Source organism: Procambarus clarkii, chromosome 12 (assembly GCF_040958095.1).
Source record: "Procambarus clarkii isolate CNS0578487 chromosome 12, FALCON_Pclarkii_2.0, whole genome shotgun sequence".
Classification (NCBI taxonomy): Eukaryota; Metazoa; Arthropoda; class Malacostraca; order Decapoda; family Cambaridae; genus Procambarus; species Procambarus clarkii.
Window position 1 is genome coordinate 17072232 of NC_091161.1, and position 18386 is coordinate 17090617.

Sequence of the window (18386 nt, forward strand, 5' to 3'; positions counted from 1 at the left end):
TGCTACTTGGAACTTGTTCCAAGTAGCTGAATCTATAACAACAACAACAGGCGCACTAAGACCAGTACAGCAATAAAAAATATAGAGGAAAACAAATTATATTATCGGAAAAGAAGAAAGGCCTGGGAGTGGACATAACGCCATTTGTGATGCCAGAAGCCCACATTAGCAGAATAACAGCTCCATAAACCATTTTGGCCAACATTTGTGTATCCTTCAGAAATTTGGACAAGGGAGGGCTTTCCGGTCCCTATATACAGGAAAGGTGAGGCCCACACATATGAATGTGCATCCCCAGCATGGAGCCCTTGCCTATAAAAGGACAAGAAAAAACTAGAAAAGGTCCAAAGATATGCAACGAGACTCGTTCCTGAGCTGAAGGGTTTATGCTCTAAGGAAAGACAGAGAACTGGGCCTTACCACACTATAGGAAAGGGGAGAGAAGGGGGATATGATAATATATACAATTCTAAGGGAAATTGACAAGGCAGACAAAATAATATTGTTCAAAGCAAAGAACAGCAGAACGAGGGGATCATAGAAAGAAATTAAAGATCCAAATGAGTCACATGGACGTCAGACAGAACTTTTTCAGTGTCAGAGCTGTCAATAAATGGAACTGTTTAAACGTTGAAGTTAATTATATTAAACAATTTATGTAAATATGATTAAAGCGGGATAAAACAGACATTGCATTAATCTAAGAATGTTTAGAAGGTGGGGCTAAAAGCCTAGCTTGACCATGAAGGCACATCTAGGTGAGTACATTAATGCGAGTCCGCACAAACACATACACGCATGCACAGGTCCTTGCAACAGAGTATATAGCACTCTGAGGTCGTTGTCCTAAGGGCCAGGGTTTGATTCCTGGGCGAGACAGAGGACATGGGCAGTTTTTTTCCACCTGATTTATCTTTTCATCTAGCAGTAAATAGGTACCTGGGAGTTATACAACTGCTGCGGGCTGCTTCCTGGTGATGTGAGAGGAAGAGAAAAAACACATTTAGTATGAAAGAGGGAAAATAGGGCTGGAGTCGGTAAATTACACAACCAGCGATTAGAAAGGCGGGGTCCAAGAGCTAAGCGTTCAACCCGAAACGTTTGTTGTTTTAGATTTAGGTACCCGGAAGGGAATGTCCATGTAGCACGGGCTATAGTGAGCCCGACCCTACAGGCACACAGTAAATACACTCCTCACGACGCTGAACACCGTAACCGGTTGCTGTACCTGGCCCCTGGCCTAGACCCCAACATAACAGTTACAGAAGGCGTTATGGAGCTTTCAAGCTACTAGGTGGGTGTGGTAGTGGGTTTAATGTCCAGTAGTGAAGTATGTGCTTTTAATACATACTCACACTTGCTCATACTTCACATTAATAGAAATAAACTCTATATTAATATTGTTGAAGTGACTTTACTTGTGAATTATTTGTATGTGAGGCGGTCTAATGTCAGGTGAGGTGAATGACGTCACAGGTAGTTGACCCATCAGGCCAAGCTAGTCAAGAGGCGCGGCGGGCAGTGTGGCGCGGGCCGGCGTGGGGAGAGGTGCTGCTCAGCGCCCGCCTCATTGGTTTTACTAAATTAGTCACCTGGACAGTCCTGTGCATGAGGTTACCTGCGTCAGGCTTACAGGCAAGTTACTCTAGATGATTAGTTATTTTATCACATTGTGTTCTGTTGGTAGAATGGCCTATATTTGCTGATTGTCTAAATAGGCATAGTTACAAGATGTTAGTTTTATTAAAATATATCAATTTGTTTTGGTTTACTCATTTGTAAAAAATAGAGTAAAATACCTTTGTCTATTGGTCGAGACGTGTGATTAACTGTTCCACAGCAGAGGCTTGAGTGTCAACTTTATAGTGAAATTGGCAGTTCGACCCAAAGCAGGTGTAAAAAAGTTTACACAATTATTATTATAGTTAAATTCTGGCAGTTATAAGGTGTTTGTTAACGATCAGATTTCAATCTTTGAAATACGGACCAAAGACTTTTAATCTAGCAAGCGTCACATATCTCCCCCCCCCCTGCCCATCCTATGTGAATGAAACTAGCCATACTGAGTCAGTGTCGTCCACGCTGCCGCCAACCCCAGAGACGCCTAAATTAACATTTACGTCCTGTGTAACCAAGTACTATATTTTGTTCATTACAAATATATATTAATGAACATTAAACTTGTGTGTAATTTAAATTTGTAAAATTTAATTTCCATCAACTGTGATAGTTGTTGATGGAAATTATAGTCCGTGAGTGCATTCCAACCTGTCTCCCTCGCCTCATAAATAATAATGTATTATAATAGTTTACGTATCAAAAACTATTTTAAATAAATCTTGTGTTAAAATGTATGAACTGTTGTGGGTCAGTGCACGGACGAGCATAGACTGAGGACATGTTAAATGTCACGTTCATGTTTGGCTGCCTGGATGATCGTCTCCAACAGTCGGTCCCGGGTAAATCCTCTTACTGCCACTCCACTGGCAGGCTAACACACCACAGTGTTCTTCCGGGAGGACGACGTCACAACAGCTGCAGCAAGGTTCAAGGTATGGAGACTGGCTGCCTCGGGTAGACTGACTCAACCTTCAACACAGCGGTCCCAGGTCGACTCTGTAAACAGACACGTCATCAATGACTGGGACACACTAAAACACCTTACTTACGGGCTCGGGCACAAACACCTGACGTATCCAGTCCATAGATGGCGCTGTCGTCGGAGCACCACCTTACCAGAGGTCAGTGGCGGCGGTGTAGAGTGCTGAACGGGACTAGAAACTGGCCCTCGTAGCTGATACACGGCATCCTCACCAGGTGTCGTCGGCGTTTGGCGGGGGGGTTTCGGGAGCTGACCCACAGATGGCGCGGTCGTTTACTACTCCGTGCTCGGACGCTGGATCCGGGTTCGTAACACCTCCCCACCAAAAGGAATTTGGTTTGGGGTTCTATAAGGGAAGACAAACCAAATTAGTATGAGGATTTAGATGCGAGATAATGCATCAGCTACCACGTTGTCCACCCCTTTGATGTGTTCAATCTGGAGGGGGTATTGCTGCAGATGGAGACTCCATCTGGTGAGCCTGAGGTTCTTTTGCCTAAACTGAGCCAGGAACTTTAGAGGATTATGGTCGGTCCGTACTAATATAGGATGACCATTGCTTGTTAGATACACCTCAAAGTGCTGGACGGAATTAATCAAGGCCAACGTTTCCTTCTCTATGACCGAGTAATTCAGCTGGCTGGGGGTGAACTTCTTAGAATGGTAGGCCACCGGATGTTCCACCCCCTTCTCGTCCGTCTGGGATAAAACGGAGCCCAGGCCATAGTCAGAGGCGTCGACCGTCAGGATGAATCTATCCTCAAAGCTCGGGGACCTGAGGATTGGAGCAGAGATCAGAATTGCTTTGAGACTCTCGAATGCCTTCTGGCAATTCTCATTCCATATTAACTTTACCCCCTTCTTCAACAGATTGGTCAGGGGGGCGGCGATGGAGGAAAAATTAGGGACAAACTTACGATAAAACCCAGCCATACCAAGGAAACGCAAGATGTCCTTCCTGGTAGCTGGCGTAGGATACTGGACTATTGCCTCGATCTTGCTGGCCTTCGGCGCAATCCATCCTCCTCCAACCTTATGACCTAGGAAGATGACAGAGGTTCTGGCAAACTCCGATTTATGCAAGTTGACCACCAATCCTGACTGGAGCATGGCCTTGAAGAAATCCTCTATGTGACGCAGATGATCCTGCCAATCTACATCATATATTAATACATCATCGATGTAGACTAAGGTGTTTTCCACGTCACGCAACACAGTACCCATCAGTCTCTGGAAAGTGGAGGCTGCGTTTTTCATCCCGAATGGCATCACCTGACATTCAAACAGCCCGTCGGGAGTCACAAATGCTGATATGGGTTTGGCTTTTTCCGTGAGGGGAACTTGCCAATAGCCTTTGAACAGGTCAAATTTTGTCAGGTACCGGGCTCTACCTATGGCATCCAGACATTCCTCTACTCTGGGGAGCGGGTAAGTATCTGCTACAGTGACCTTATTCACCTGGCGATAATCAATACAAAGACGGTATTTCTTACCAGGTTTGGGCACTAGTAGTATCGGGGATGACCATGGGCTCGAGCTCGGGGCTATCAGATGGTGTTTCAGCATGTAATCTACCTCCTCTTTCACCACCCGTTTCTTCAGTGGGTTGAGACGGTACGGGTGTTGCTTTATAGGTCGGACGCCTTCCTCCAGCTCGACATCATGCCTCAAGACAGATGTTAATCCTGGAACATCGTCGAAGATAGGCTTGTATTGCCGGATCATCTGCAGCAATGATGATTGATGTCCTTCGGCCACGTGTGTCAACTTTGCCTGCAAGTTTAACAGAATGTCTGAGTTAGTCAACACCTCCTCTTCCTCCTCAATGTCGTCATTAGTGGTCACTAAGTTTACGGGGAGTGTATCAAGCCCCTCGTATCTCTTGATCATATTAACATGAACCAGAGTTTCTTTCTTACGACGGTCTGGAGTACTCAGAAGGTAATTGAGGTTAGTAACCTTCTTTACAACCGGGTAGGGACCTACGAATCTGGCGCTCAAACTTCCAGTTATAGTAGGAGTACATACCAAAACCAGATCTCCTACTTGGAACTCCCTTTGCTTGGTCCTCCTATCATACCTGCTCTTGATAGTTCTTTGTGTACTTTCTAAGGTCCTAGTAGCCATCTCCCAGGCTGAGAACAGCCGTCCTTTATTTGTAGACAACCAGTCCACAATATCCTCGTTGGTTTCTGCGTCCAGCCAATGGTCTCGTGCCACCTCTAAGGGACCTCTTACTGAGTGACCAAAGATCATCTCGAATGGGGAGATTCCTATGGATTCATTGGGTACTGATCTTACCGCAAATAGGAGGTAGGGCAGTTCTTCAACCCACTTGCTCTGCCTGTCGTAGCAAAACTTCCGAAGCATGCCCTTCAACGTCTGGTGAAAACGTTCCAAAGCTCCCTGAGACTCGGGATGGTAGGCACTAGAGGTTACCTGTCGGATTCCCAGGTCGGCGATCTGTTGGCGAAACAAATGGGACATGAAATTAGATCCCTGGTCCGTCTGAATGGTCTTGGGAAGACCGTATCGTGAGATGAACCAGAGCAGTTGTTTCACCAAAACCCTAGCTGTGATGGTCTTAAGGGGGATCGCTTCTGGGTACCTACTAACCCGATCTAGTATTGTTAGCAAATACTGTACCCCTGAGGTAGCAGGTGGAAGAGGGCCTACTATATCCAAGATGAGGTGTTCGAAGGGCTCACCTATTGATGGAATGGGGTATAAAGGGGCTTTGGGGACAGGCTGGTTTGCTTTCCCGGCCACCTGGCAGGCGTGGCAGGTCTTGCAGAAACGACGTACGTCCTCCTTCATATGCGGCCAGTAGAAGCCCTTGGCTAGGCGTTGGAAAGTCTTAGAGATCCCACCATGTCCAGCAAATCTATTAGCATGGGCTGTTTCTAACAGCTTAGATCTGAACACGGCTGGGACGACTATCTGATCACCTACCGCACTTGACTGGGGGTATTTCGGAGGATGCCGGCGACACAGTACACCACTTGACCACACATATAGATCCCCTCCTTTCGCAGGAGAGTCTACGGTGTCGGCCAACTTCCGTACCTGAGGGTCGTCCTTCTGTTCCTCTATCAGATGGGCTCGAGTCCAGCGTTCAGGAACCGGCATCTGGACGGGCGGGACTGGTGTATGGCTACTTGTATCCTGTGGGATAGGAGGAGAGTCAAACAAAGTGTTTAGATCTAGTGGTGCATGGAGGTGCGCCTGAGACCTGGTTTGCATTGCTGCGATGGGACTGGTCTCTTCACGTCCTGGATTATCCATTACCAGGGGACAGTTGGGTAATAATCCTAGGGCTAAGTCATTGGCTAATATTACGTCAATCCCCTCTATGGGAAGACTATCCACCACGGCCAACCGACACTCACCTTTGAAGTGCTGAGAATCTAGATGCACTTGTACCAATGGGGCAACGTACAAGGTGGAAGGGAATCCACCCAGGATTACCTTCTGCATCTCATCAGCTGATATACCTTCGGGTAATGATGTTGCCAGAATCAGAGACTGGGCCGCTCCACTGTCTCTAAGTATTACCAGAGGCGTACTTGAAAGGCCACTGGCTACATATCCTTGGGAGGTATATGGGGCGAACAATCCTTTCCTCTTCTCTAGGGTGGATGTCGGTGGTACTATACTGTTCATCAGCATGACTTCCCTACGGGGATTAGTACCTGTACTGCTACGACACCTTGCAGCAATATGTCCTCTCTTACCGCAGGTCCAACACAATACGTCCCTTTTCGGACTAATTCTCCGAGGACTATCTGGGGTTGTCTTGGCGGCACTTCGAGGGGCGGTTTTATCCTCCGGTTTATGTTTGGCTGGATATCTTGAATAGGTCTTCGGGACGTACCTAGCAGATGGCCTATGAGTCAGGATATACTCTTCAGCCATGGTGGCTGCCGCACTCAAGGTCTCTACCTGCTGTTCCTCGAGGTACGTCTTCAGGTCTCCAGACAAACAATCCTTGAAGTCCTCGAGCAGAATCAGCTGCTCGAGGTCTTCCTTGGTCTCCACCTTCCGAGAGGCACACCATTCTTGAAAAAGTCGCTCCTTGATGGTGGCGAATTCGGTGAAAGTGTGCTCTGAGGTCTTCTTCAGGTTTCTGAACTTTTGCCTATATGTCTCAGGTACCAATTGGTACGCCATGAGCACCACTTTCTTCACCATATCGTAATCGCCGGAGTCGTCAAGGGATAACGTAGAGTAGGCGATTTGGGCCTTCCCAGTCAAGACTGACTGTATCATGATGGCCCAATTCTCCCTTGGCCACTCCAAAGAGGCAGCGACTTTCTCGAAGGCTGCGAAGAACTTCGAAACTTCTCTCTCGTTGAATTTGGGGACCATTTTTATATTCCTTACCGGATCGAAACCGCTTACTCCAGTTTGTCTGTTCAGCGCCTAGTCGTAATACTTCTAGTTCATGTTGTCTCTGTCTTTCCTTTTCTTCTCTTTCTCGTTCTTCTCTTCTTTCTTCTCTTTCTCTCTCTTCTCTCTCTCGTTTCTCTTCTCTTTCTCGTTCTTCTTTCCTTTCTTCTAATTCTAAACGCCTCATCGCCAATTCTTTATCTTTTAACTCTCGTTCTAATTCTAACTTCTTCCATTCAATTTCTCGATTGATTTACAAAGCCACGCATCTTTACAGTTAGGAAGCTGATATTAAGCTCACCTGCATCACTGTCAACGTCGCTGCCCTTATCTTCCTTTTCCGTGGAAGCTATCTCCTCACCTTCCCTTGTACTAGGAGTCTCGCCTTCCTGTTTCTCTTCTGCCTTCAGGTGCCGGTGAACCTTGGACAAGATCTCCACACGGGAATCACTGGCACGGATCTTGATCTCCAGGTAGGCGCTCACTAGTACAAGCTCTGGTTTGCTCAGATACTTTAATCTGGCAAGACAGTCCACTCTATTCAGAAAAGCCTGAACATCGTCCAGATCATCGATGGTAGCTTTGTCTGCCATTGTCACAGATGGAACACTTAACGAGCACTTAACACACCGAGCACTGTTCTACGTCAATATTGCACTTTATCGCACCAAACTCTGCACTTGCCAATATTGCACGTAATCACTCCGGGCACCGCACTACACTGAGTCCAAGCGAACACTTCGCTCTACAATATTGCACTGAATCACTGAGCACCGCACTAGTCAATATTGCACTTAATCGCTTAATCACAGCGAGCACCGCACTGCACAATATCGCACTTAGTCACTCTGAGCACCGCACAGGACGTATAACGTCACAATCGTCACACACAGGGGGAATTATTTACAGGGATTACGCCACTTCACCACCCCTGTCAAACATACTTAACAAGGGGACTGATCCCGCTGGGGATGCCAATTATGTTACGGCCCTCTCGGGACGCAACGGGGTCCTTACTCTGATGTTGTTAGAGGAAGATATATGTATCCGTTCCCAAGCCAGTATTGGCTATCAAGGGATGAGATCCGTGACGCAAGTAACTTAAAAGGGAGTAGGGAAAGAAAGCTAAGAACTTAAGATTATACTTGTCACCATCACCAATTAAATATATAAAATCAAAAAGTGCACAGGGGGGAGGGGTATTAACACTATACAAGGGGATTATACACAATATAGTCTTCTGCTGAAGACTCTGGTGCCACAACTCTCGGTGCCGAGTCCTTGGTGCTTCTTCGTGGCCACACAACGAAATATCCACAGAAGTTGAGCCTACCCTGGCCACAGGTCAGCCAAAACACAGGTCCACTGGGGGCACCGTCGTGGAGGCCGTCAACCACACGTCCAGCTGGTCTGCTGGCAGGTACTGAGCCACCAAGGCTGGTACGGCCACTCCACGAACGATATAAGGGGTACGCCCTAGACAGGAGTCTCGTGTGATATCACAAATCACCCTCCTGTCCTCAATACCCCAGTGGATGATCGTCTCCAACAGTCGGTCCCGGGTAAATCCTCTTACTGCCACTCCACTGGCAGGCTAACACACCACAGTGTTCTTCCGGGGGGACGACGTCACAACAGCTGCAGCAAGGTTCAAGGTATGGAGACTGGCTGCCTCGGGTAGACTGACTCAACCTTCAACACAGCGGTCCCAGGTCGACTCTGTAAACAGACACGTCATCAATGACTGGGACACACTAAAACACCTTACTTACGGGCTCGGGCACAAACACCTGACGTATCCAGTCCATAGATGGTGCTGTCGTCGGAGCACCACCTTACCAGAGGTCAGTGGCGGCGGTGTAGAGTGCTGAACGGGACTGGAAACTGGCCCTCGTAGCTGATACACGGCATCCTCACCAGGTGTCGTCGGCGTTTGGCGGGGGGTTTCGGGAGCTGACCCACAGATGGCGCGGTCGTTTACTACTCCGTGCTCGGACGCTGGATCCGGGTTCGTAACATCAGGACATTCAAGAAGGACATGCACGACCGTAAGAGGGACAATGCAACAAGGACAATAAGGAGCAGGGCGGCGCTCCATCAAGTGACCATGGGTTAAGCGAGTATGGCCAATATGCAACCTCGCCAGAGCTGTTTCCCATCGCCGAATACGGTGGTAGGAGGACGGCCACGAGGAAACACAACATTTAAGAGTTCGTTGTTTGTTATCAGTAACAGACAACCAAGAAGCTTGCCAACGGGTAAGGACGGAGGAATGGATAACCGGGTAAAAGTCGGAATATGGAATACCTTTACGAGAGAAGGGACAAGAGCGGACAGCTTCCTTCGCGGCAGCATATGCATGCTCATTTAAAGACACACCAATATGGTTGGGAACCCAACAAAACTCAACCGACTTAAATTTAATTGTAAACAAGAAACAGCCAATGCTGGATCTCGACAACTACTGGATGAACCGGATTAAAGGACCCGAGAGCCATAAGGGCACTACGAGAGTCAACAACAACTACAAAGGAAGACTGACAACGAGAAAGCAGGAGACGAAGAGCATAGAGAATAGCATAATGCTCTGCTGTAAAGATGCTAGTCTCCAGAGGTAAGCGACATATAAGTGCGATCAGGAAAAACAACAGAGTAGCCAACACCGTCCGCAGACTTAGACCCATCGGTGAAGACAGAAACGGAGCGAGAGTGAGAAGAAAAGTGCTCAAGGAAAAGGCGTTTTAGAACCGTAGAGGGGGTCAAAGCTTTAGTGATACGGGTCAAGGATGTACAAAACCGCGGAAGAGGGACTCTCCACGGGGTCAAAGAAGGAACAACACGAGGAGAAACATTAGAAATACGAACGGAAAGAGAATCTTGTACGCGAGATAACCGGACAGAAAGAGGGAGGTGGTGAAGAGGAACAGGAAACGCAGGAGGGGTAAAAGTTAAAGCACGACAGAGGCGAGAAGTAGGATGTTGTAAGGACCGCGCAAGATAGCGAAGACAGTAGCGATCACGGCGGTCCTGGAGAGACAGGAAGCCAGTGTCAACATACAAGCTAAGGAGGGGAGTCGAACGAAAGGCACCAGAACTGAGGCGCAACCCAGTACGGTGCAAAGCATCAAGACGGCGAAGAGTAGAAGGAGAAGCAGACGAGTAAGCAGGGCAACCATAATCGAGCTTAGACAGGACGAGAGAAGAATGTAAAGCAAGGAGTGTGCGCCTATCTGCCCCCCAAGAAGTATGGGACAAGACCCGAAGTATCACCTTATCCAAAACTGTTTTAACATATCACCTCACCCAAATGCGAGTATATAAGACGAAAGCTGTTTAAATGATAGCATAGTAAAACTCTGTTTAGTGTTTGCAGGTTATTGTTGTGTGTGTGTAAACTAAAGTCTTTGAAAATGAAATAAGTTATTACGAAACGCAGTCAAGTGTCTTGTCAGACTAGAAATAAAAATGAATTTTGAAGAATTGATTTTTCAATTACCATCGACAGTAAAAAGAAACATAAGAAATATTGAGAAAATTCGTGCTAGAATTATTAATCTTACTTTTTCGGTCATATTTAATAACATATGTTTGCAAGAAAGACTGCTAGGACTAGTAGTAGAAAGACTACTATGCAAGGCAAATCGGGCCTTGCATAGTAGGCTGAGAAGTGCGTTCTGGCTAAAAAAATTGTATATATATATATATATATATATATATATATATATATATATATATATATACATATATATATATATATATATATATATATATATATATATATATATATATATATATAAAGTTAGGTTAGGTTAGGTTAGGTAGGTTAGGTAGTCGAAAAACATTAATTCATGAAAACTTGGCTTATTAGGCAAATAGGGCCATGCATAGTTGGCTGAGAAGTGCGTTCTGGCTATTAGGTACGACATATATATATACATATATATATATATATATATATATATATATATATATATATATATATATATATATATATATATATATATATATATATATATATATATATGTATATATATATGTCGTACCTAATAGCCAGAACGCACTTCTCAGCCAACTATGCATGGCCCTATTTGCCTAATAAGCCAAGTTTTCATGAATTAATGTTTTTCGACTACCTAACCTACCTAACCTAACCTAACCTAACTTTTTCTGCTACCTAACCTAACCTAACTGATAGGGATAGGTTAGGTTAGGTTAGGTAGGGTTGATTAGGTTCGGTCATATATCTACGTTAATTTATAACTCCAATAAAAAAAATTGACCTCATACATAATGAAATGGGTAGCTTTATCATTTCATAAGAAAAAAATTAGAAAAAATATATTAATTCAGGAAAACTTGGCTTATTAGGCAAATCGGGCCTTGCATAGTAGGCTGAGAAGTGCATTCTGGCTATTAGGTACGACATATATATTTATATATATATATATATATATATATATATATATATATATATATATATATATATATATATATATTATTAAATATGACCGAAAAAGTAAGATTAATAATTCTAACACGAATTTTCTCAATCTTTCGTACATTTCTTTTCACTGTTGGAGGTAAATCAAAAATCAATTCTCCAAAATTCATTTTTATTTCTAGTCTGACGCGACACGAGCGCGTTTCGTAAAACTTATTACATTTTTAAAGACTTTAGTTCACAAATACACAACTGAATAGAACTTACGCATCTCATTAATGCCACCTCTTGTTCTGTCTTGTGTTGATGAAATTAATACCCTATTAATGCCACCTCTTGTTCTGTCTTGTGTTAATGCCACATCACCCCTTCCATCTCACTCAAATGTAGATATAAAATCGGAGATGCGTAAGTTCTATTCAGTTGTGTATTTGTGAACTAAAGTCTTTGAAAATGTAATAAGTTTTACGAAACGCGTTCGTGTCGCGTCAGACTAGAAATAAAAATGAATTTTGGAGAATTGATTTTTGATTTACCTCCAACAGCGAAAAGAAATGTACGAAAGATTGAGAAAATTCGTGTTAGAATTATTAATCTTACTTTTTCGGTCATATTTAATAATATATGTCTACAGGAAAGACTACTACCAAAATATACTAATATATATTATATATATATATATATATATATATATATATATATATATATATATATATATATATATATATATGTTGTACCTAGTAGTCAAAACACAGTACTCGGCCTACTATGCAAGGCCCAATTTGCCTAATTAGCTACGTTTTCCTGAATTTATATATTTTTCATTTTTTTCTTATGAAATGATAAAGGTCAATTATCATTTCTGAAATTAACTCATACATTTCATTATCTATGAGTTAATTTGTTTAAATTTGAGTTAGAACTAGCGTAGATATATGACCGAACCTAATCTAACCTAACATATCGTAACCTAACCTAAACTAACTCAACTAAGTCAATAATTTTTATTCTAACTATATATATTTTTAATTTAATATAGTAATAATAATTTTAATAAACTAACTGGAAACAATTTATTAGAATCAAAGAAAATCACTCGGCCTATGAGCCAAATCGGGTCTTGCATAGTAGGCCGAGAAGTGCGTCCTGGCTACTAGGTACGACATTATAAATATATTAGCAGTACCCGGCCACGCGTTGCTGTGGCTCAGCAACGCTTGTGCGTTGCTGAGCCACAGCAACCTTCCCTGTCCCCCAGTCCTCCCCACCATTCTCTCCTCAACCGTCTCTTCGGCCTCCCAACCATTCCTCACTCCACCGTAGTAGTGGAGAGTACGCCAAATCAGGACCGTTTTGCTTTTTTCGGCGGTCCTGACTTGGCGTACTCGTTTTTAGTTACCCCAATGAGATTTGATGGTCCTGACTTGGCGTATCTGTTTTTAGTTACCCCAATGAGATTTGACAGTCCTGACTTGGCGTACTCAATTTTAGTTGCCCCAATGAGATTTGACGGTCCTGACTTGGTGTACCCGTTTTTAGTTACCCCAATGAGATTTGACGGTCCTGACTTGGCGTACCCGTTTTTAGTTACCCCAGTGACCGTTGCACAGACATCCCTAATGGTCAATGACGTCACCAGCTAGCCGCTCAGCGTTCCTGCACAGGTACGTTTAAGTTGATTAAAAGGTCCTGACTTGGCGTACCAGTTTTTAGTTACCTCTGCTAGTGATTGCCTTATAGTTCATGAATCCATTCAGGCACACCTCTATCATGTCACCCCTGTCTTTTTCGCCTATCTAGTGAATGTAATTTAAGTTTTGTCAATCTTTCTTCAGAGATTGCTTATGTAGCACAATGCAAATAAAAATGAAAACCCACTATCAACCATTTGTATGAAAACAGTCCCCTGCCAGGCTTGGTGACTTCAATGCGATTTCAGTAGTAATCCATTATTACTGAATAAACGCATAAATATATATGTGCGTGCATAAATATATATGCACATCTCACATTCGCTCAAAACATACCTCGCACACATTACTGTAGCATATAACAAATAAAAAATACTCATTAAGAAAAAGCAAGCCTCTCATGTTTTGAAATAAGGCCTTCTGCAGTTACCTTCTTTTCTGACGTCATCGTCCCTAATGCGCTGTAAGGCCCCAATGAGCCGTGCTAAATGCGGATCCCAGGAGGTTCACACATTAGTGCGAACTCTTAATCAGGCTTAATACCTCAACTGTAGTCTGTGCTTCATCAGAGTTGATATTCAGCTACATTGGCTTGTATTTTCGCTCATTGCTCATATTTTCTGTTATTCATTTCATAAACCCTATCAAACCATCCTAACCTAACTTATTATATAACAAACAAATACATTCTACAGACCAGTTGTTGTTGTTTAGCGACGTCGCAAAAAGCGACCTCAGTATAGGGATAGGGTATTGATAGTTATTAACAAATAGGTGTTAAGGTATCACAGCACCTGACTGGTCAACTATGTATGATGTCACCAGCTGGCCAATGCGGCCTTTGGCGTCCTACTAGCATAAGTATTTGATGGTATTATTCAAAATGGCTGGATTAACCCTCTCCACCTAACCTAATAAGAGGTTTAAGAATAAACATTTTAATCATCCACAACTGTAATTATTATTCGATAATAAGTGCAAAAGTATAACAGCAACCCAAATGTCGCACCACAATTTAAGCAGAATCCTACATCTGGCAGCATAGCAGGTGAGCTGAACATAAGAATAAAGGTAACTGCAGAAGTCCTATTGGCCCACACGAGGCAGCTCCTATATATTTCCACCCAATCTTTTTCATATTCATGTCCACCCTATGCTTAAAACATCCAAGGGATCCCACTTAAAGTATTAGTTTACAATAATAGTTTTAATAAATAGCTCTCATTCTAGTTTTATACACAACAGCAATTATGAAACCTTATAGCTAGATATCGTACTATAATCCACAAGTAGTTACCACACATCTGGTAGCACAGCGCATTAGTGGCTGTGTTCATAGGCTAGTCAACTGTCCTCACATCCATCAAATAGCTATACAAATGTCGCACCTCAATTCATCCATCTAGCAACTCAGCTGGATGCTAGCCACTATATTCATAGGCTAATCATTTCTACACCTCAAAAAAATCCTAGTCTTGCTACGCAAATCAGGTAACTTGTTTCTAAACCAACAGTCGCAAATACAAGAATACATACCTACACATACTCCACAACCTATACATTCATAGAGGATAGCCTAGTTTTTTGCTACCATTTTCCCATTAATCAAATGTAATTTATGCCATACTCAGAAAATACTGCATTTACACACCAAATATGCTATTTATGCACAAAATATATTTTTTAAACTCAAAATATACCATCACACAAAAATATGACATTTATATACAAAATATGTCAGTTGCACATAAAAATATACCATTTACACAATACTGCATGTACACTCAGAGTATGACATTTACACAAAGTATGGTATTTGCACAAATATATCAAAATGCTTATGAATTTAGACAATCAAAAATGCGCTTTCACTAAAATTACACAATTTCCCATACGTAATTTTCACAAAATACCAACACATTGCATCATATACCAAAATACACTTACACTATTAAGATCTTTTTTTTCAGATTACAGAGCTTACACAAAATACACAATTTGAACACAAAAATTCCACTTCAACAAATTAAGAACACAACTCGCATAAATGCACTATTAGCACAAAAATAATTATAAAACATGGACAATTATTACACAATTTGTGTTGTTATTATACATCTTTGCACAATTAATACAAGAAAACTTGCTATATAATTACTCAACTTCCACAATGACAATCAATACACAAAGGTATAAATAAACAATTCGTCCATATGCAATTACACAACATGCGCAATTAATACACAACTTTCACAAATATTTCACATCTTTCATAATTATTACACAACTTGCACAAATACATATCTAGCACAAATACGTACAATACATAACTACCCCAAATATGAAAATACACAACTAGCAAAAATACACGATTTACACAAATACAATTGCGACATTTTCACAACTAGCTCAAAAATATAATCAATACACAATTTACCAAAATATGAACAATACATAACTAGCACATATTCATTAAATACACAACTACGCAATTTCCACAAATACACATACAATTAATACATACAACTTGCACAAAACAATACACAATTTATGGAAATATAATTAGTACATTTTTGCAATAATCATATAACTTATGCAAAATACATAATATGCACAATTAATACACAAGTATATTAATTGTGCTATATATGTACAAATACAAACACAACCAACTAGGTCAAACAATACACAATTTGCATGATATTTTTCTTGGTATATTTAGGACATTAATTACAATATGCTGAGTTTAACCAACTCCCTGTAAGTCAGAATTTCACATATAAAAATGGTACATATGACTTCCAATGAGCTCAATATAAAACACATTCGTTTTCCATTAATATTTCAACATCATTAGTGCTAAACTATTCATCTAACATATGTCCACTGTTTTTAATGTCTTATTAATACCTTCCTTGTTACATCCTCTCCAATCAGACCACCCATATTTATTTATGCAAACCATCTAATAGACTTATTTGTTCTAGCCTGAGTTACGTTAGGGCAGGTGGGGTTAGGTGAAGTCAGTATTTTCTATGATAATTTTATGCAAATTTGCTATATCTTATCAAAATGCATCCCATTAAAACTTAAATTCATCTAAATCTATCAAAAATATACTTATACTACACAAATTTGACTAAATTCAACCTAGCAAAAGCTAAACTAAATATGAGCATCCCATATCCTCACATACAAGCCTATGTCGCCTCTGTCCATACATTACATGAATCTGCCATATAGCTCGAACCCCAAATAGGAAAATTTACACTATTTCATAAACATGCTAGTTCATTACCCCTAAGATATTATGTATGTCCTTCCCTGCACGACCTCACCTAACCTGACCTAGCATATCCAAACCTAGAATTAGTTCAAGTTGGTGAAATTTAAGCTATGCCACTTAAATTCGAGTTAATTTAAGGCAATTTCCACCAAATAATACCAAATGTTGTGTAGCATAGCACTGCCAAAGCCCAGTTTTACCCACCTTTTCTTCTATTCCATACTACCCTACACAACCCCACCTAACCTAGCATATCCAAACCTGGATTTGGTGAAAGTCAGCGAAATTTAAGCTATCCCACATAAATTCGACCTAATTTAAGACAAATCCCACCAAATATACCCAAATGCTGTGTATTATAGCATCGCCAAAGCCCATTTTCACCTACACTTTCTCCTATTCCATCCTACCCTACGCAACCTAACCTATCCTAGCATATCCAAACCTAGAATTGGTTTAAATTGACGAAATTTAAGCAATTCCCACGTAAATTTGACCTAATTTAAGACAATTTCCACCAAACATACTCAAATGTTGTGTATCATAGCACTGTCAAAGCCCATTTTTTTTACCAACATTTTCTCTTATTTTCATACTACCCTACACAACCTCACCTAAACTAACCTAGCATATCCAAACCTGGATTTGCTTAAAGTTGGCGCAATTTAAGCTATGCCACCTAAATTCGACCTAATTTAAGATAATTCCCACCAAATATATCCAAATGTTGTGTATCATTGCATCGCCAAAGCCCACTTTTACCTACATTTTCTCATATTCCATCCTATTCTATGCAACCTTACCTAACCTAACCTAGCATATCCAAACCTAGATTTTGTTGAAGTCGGCGAAATTTAAGTTATCCCACATAAATTTGATTTAATTTAAGACAATTTCCACCAAATATACCCAAAAATGTTTTGTAACATAGCATGGTCAAAGCTTATTTTAGCTAAGTTTTTCACGTATTCCAACCTGCCCTAGACAACCCTCCCCAGCCTCACCTGGCATATCCAAAGTGGGATTTGATTAAAGTTGGCAAAATTTATGCCTTTCCCACCTAAATTCAACCTAATTTAAGCCAATTTCCACCAAATATACCCAAATGTTTTGTATCTTAGCATAGCCAAAGTTCATTTCACCCAAGTTTTCACCTATTCCATCTTACCCTACACAACTTTACCTAACCTGACCTAGCATATCCCAAGCTAGATTTGATTAAAGTTCGTGAAATTTATGCTTACTCACCTAAATTCAACCTAATTTAAGACAATTTCTACCAAATATACCCAAAATGTTTTGTTACATAGCTCAGCCAAAGACCATTTTAGCCAAGTTTTCACATATTCCAACCTACCCTTCATAACTTACCTAACCCTGACCTAGCAGATTTTTTTTAAAGTTGGGGAAATTTAAGCTATCGCCACCAAATTGGAGACAATTTCCACCAAATATACCTAAATGTTGTGTATCATAGCACAGCCAAACCCATTTTACCCACATTTTCACCCATTCAATCTAAACCTGGACCTAACCTCTGATACGACATATACTCAGAGATGTGATGTTTTTTGGATATGAACCTAAATGCCCGTGCCGAACATGCAAGAGTCTTGGAGCTTTGTTGAATATTTTATCTATTTTCTTCGAAAACTGAAGTTTTGGATATGAACCTATCCACACTGTGCCTAACCTACTAGGTTCTTTGTTGAACATTGTAACCATATTCATAGAAAAGTGATTTTTGGATATGGACCTAACAGCCCCTCTCCTTTAAAACTTGGAATTGTGTTCAATATTGTAGCTATATTATTGGGTAGGTGTTTTTGTTTTTACACATCAACCCAACCATCCTGGACCTAACCTCCCTTTAACTAACTTCAAATTTATCGTAAATATGGAAGGAACGTGTTGTTCGTGCATCAACCCAACCATCCTGGACCTAACCTCCATTTATCTAACTTCAAATTTATCGTA

The 18386-nt window shown here is 41.5% G+C and overlaps 1 protein-coding gene across 1 annotated transcript in view; it reads left to right on the top strand.

The window, feature by feature from the left end:
- The first annotated feature begins 1475 nt into the window (after nt 1–1475).
- Nucleotides 1476–18386, top strand: part of LOC123772842 (uncharacterized) — a 654514-nt gene continuing 637603 nt past the window's right edge. The window contains exon 1 of the transcript XR_011228216.1: nt 1476–1635. The gene's annotated coding sequence lies outside the window, so the exon portion shown is untranslated. The remainder of the gene's footprint in view (nt 1636–18386) is intronic.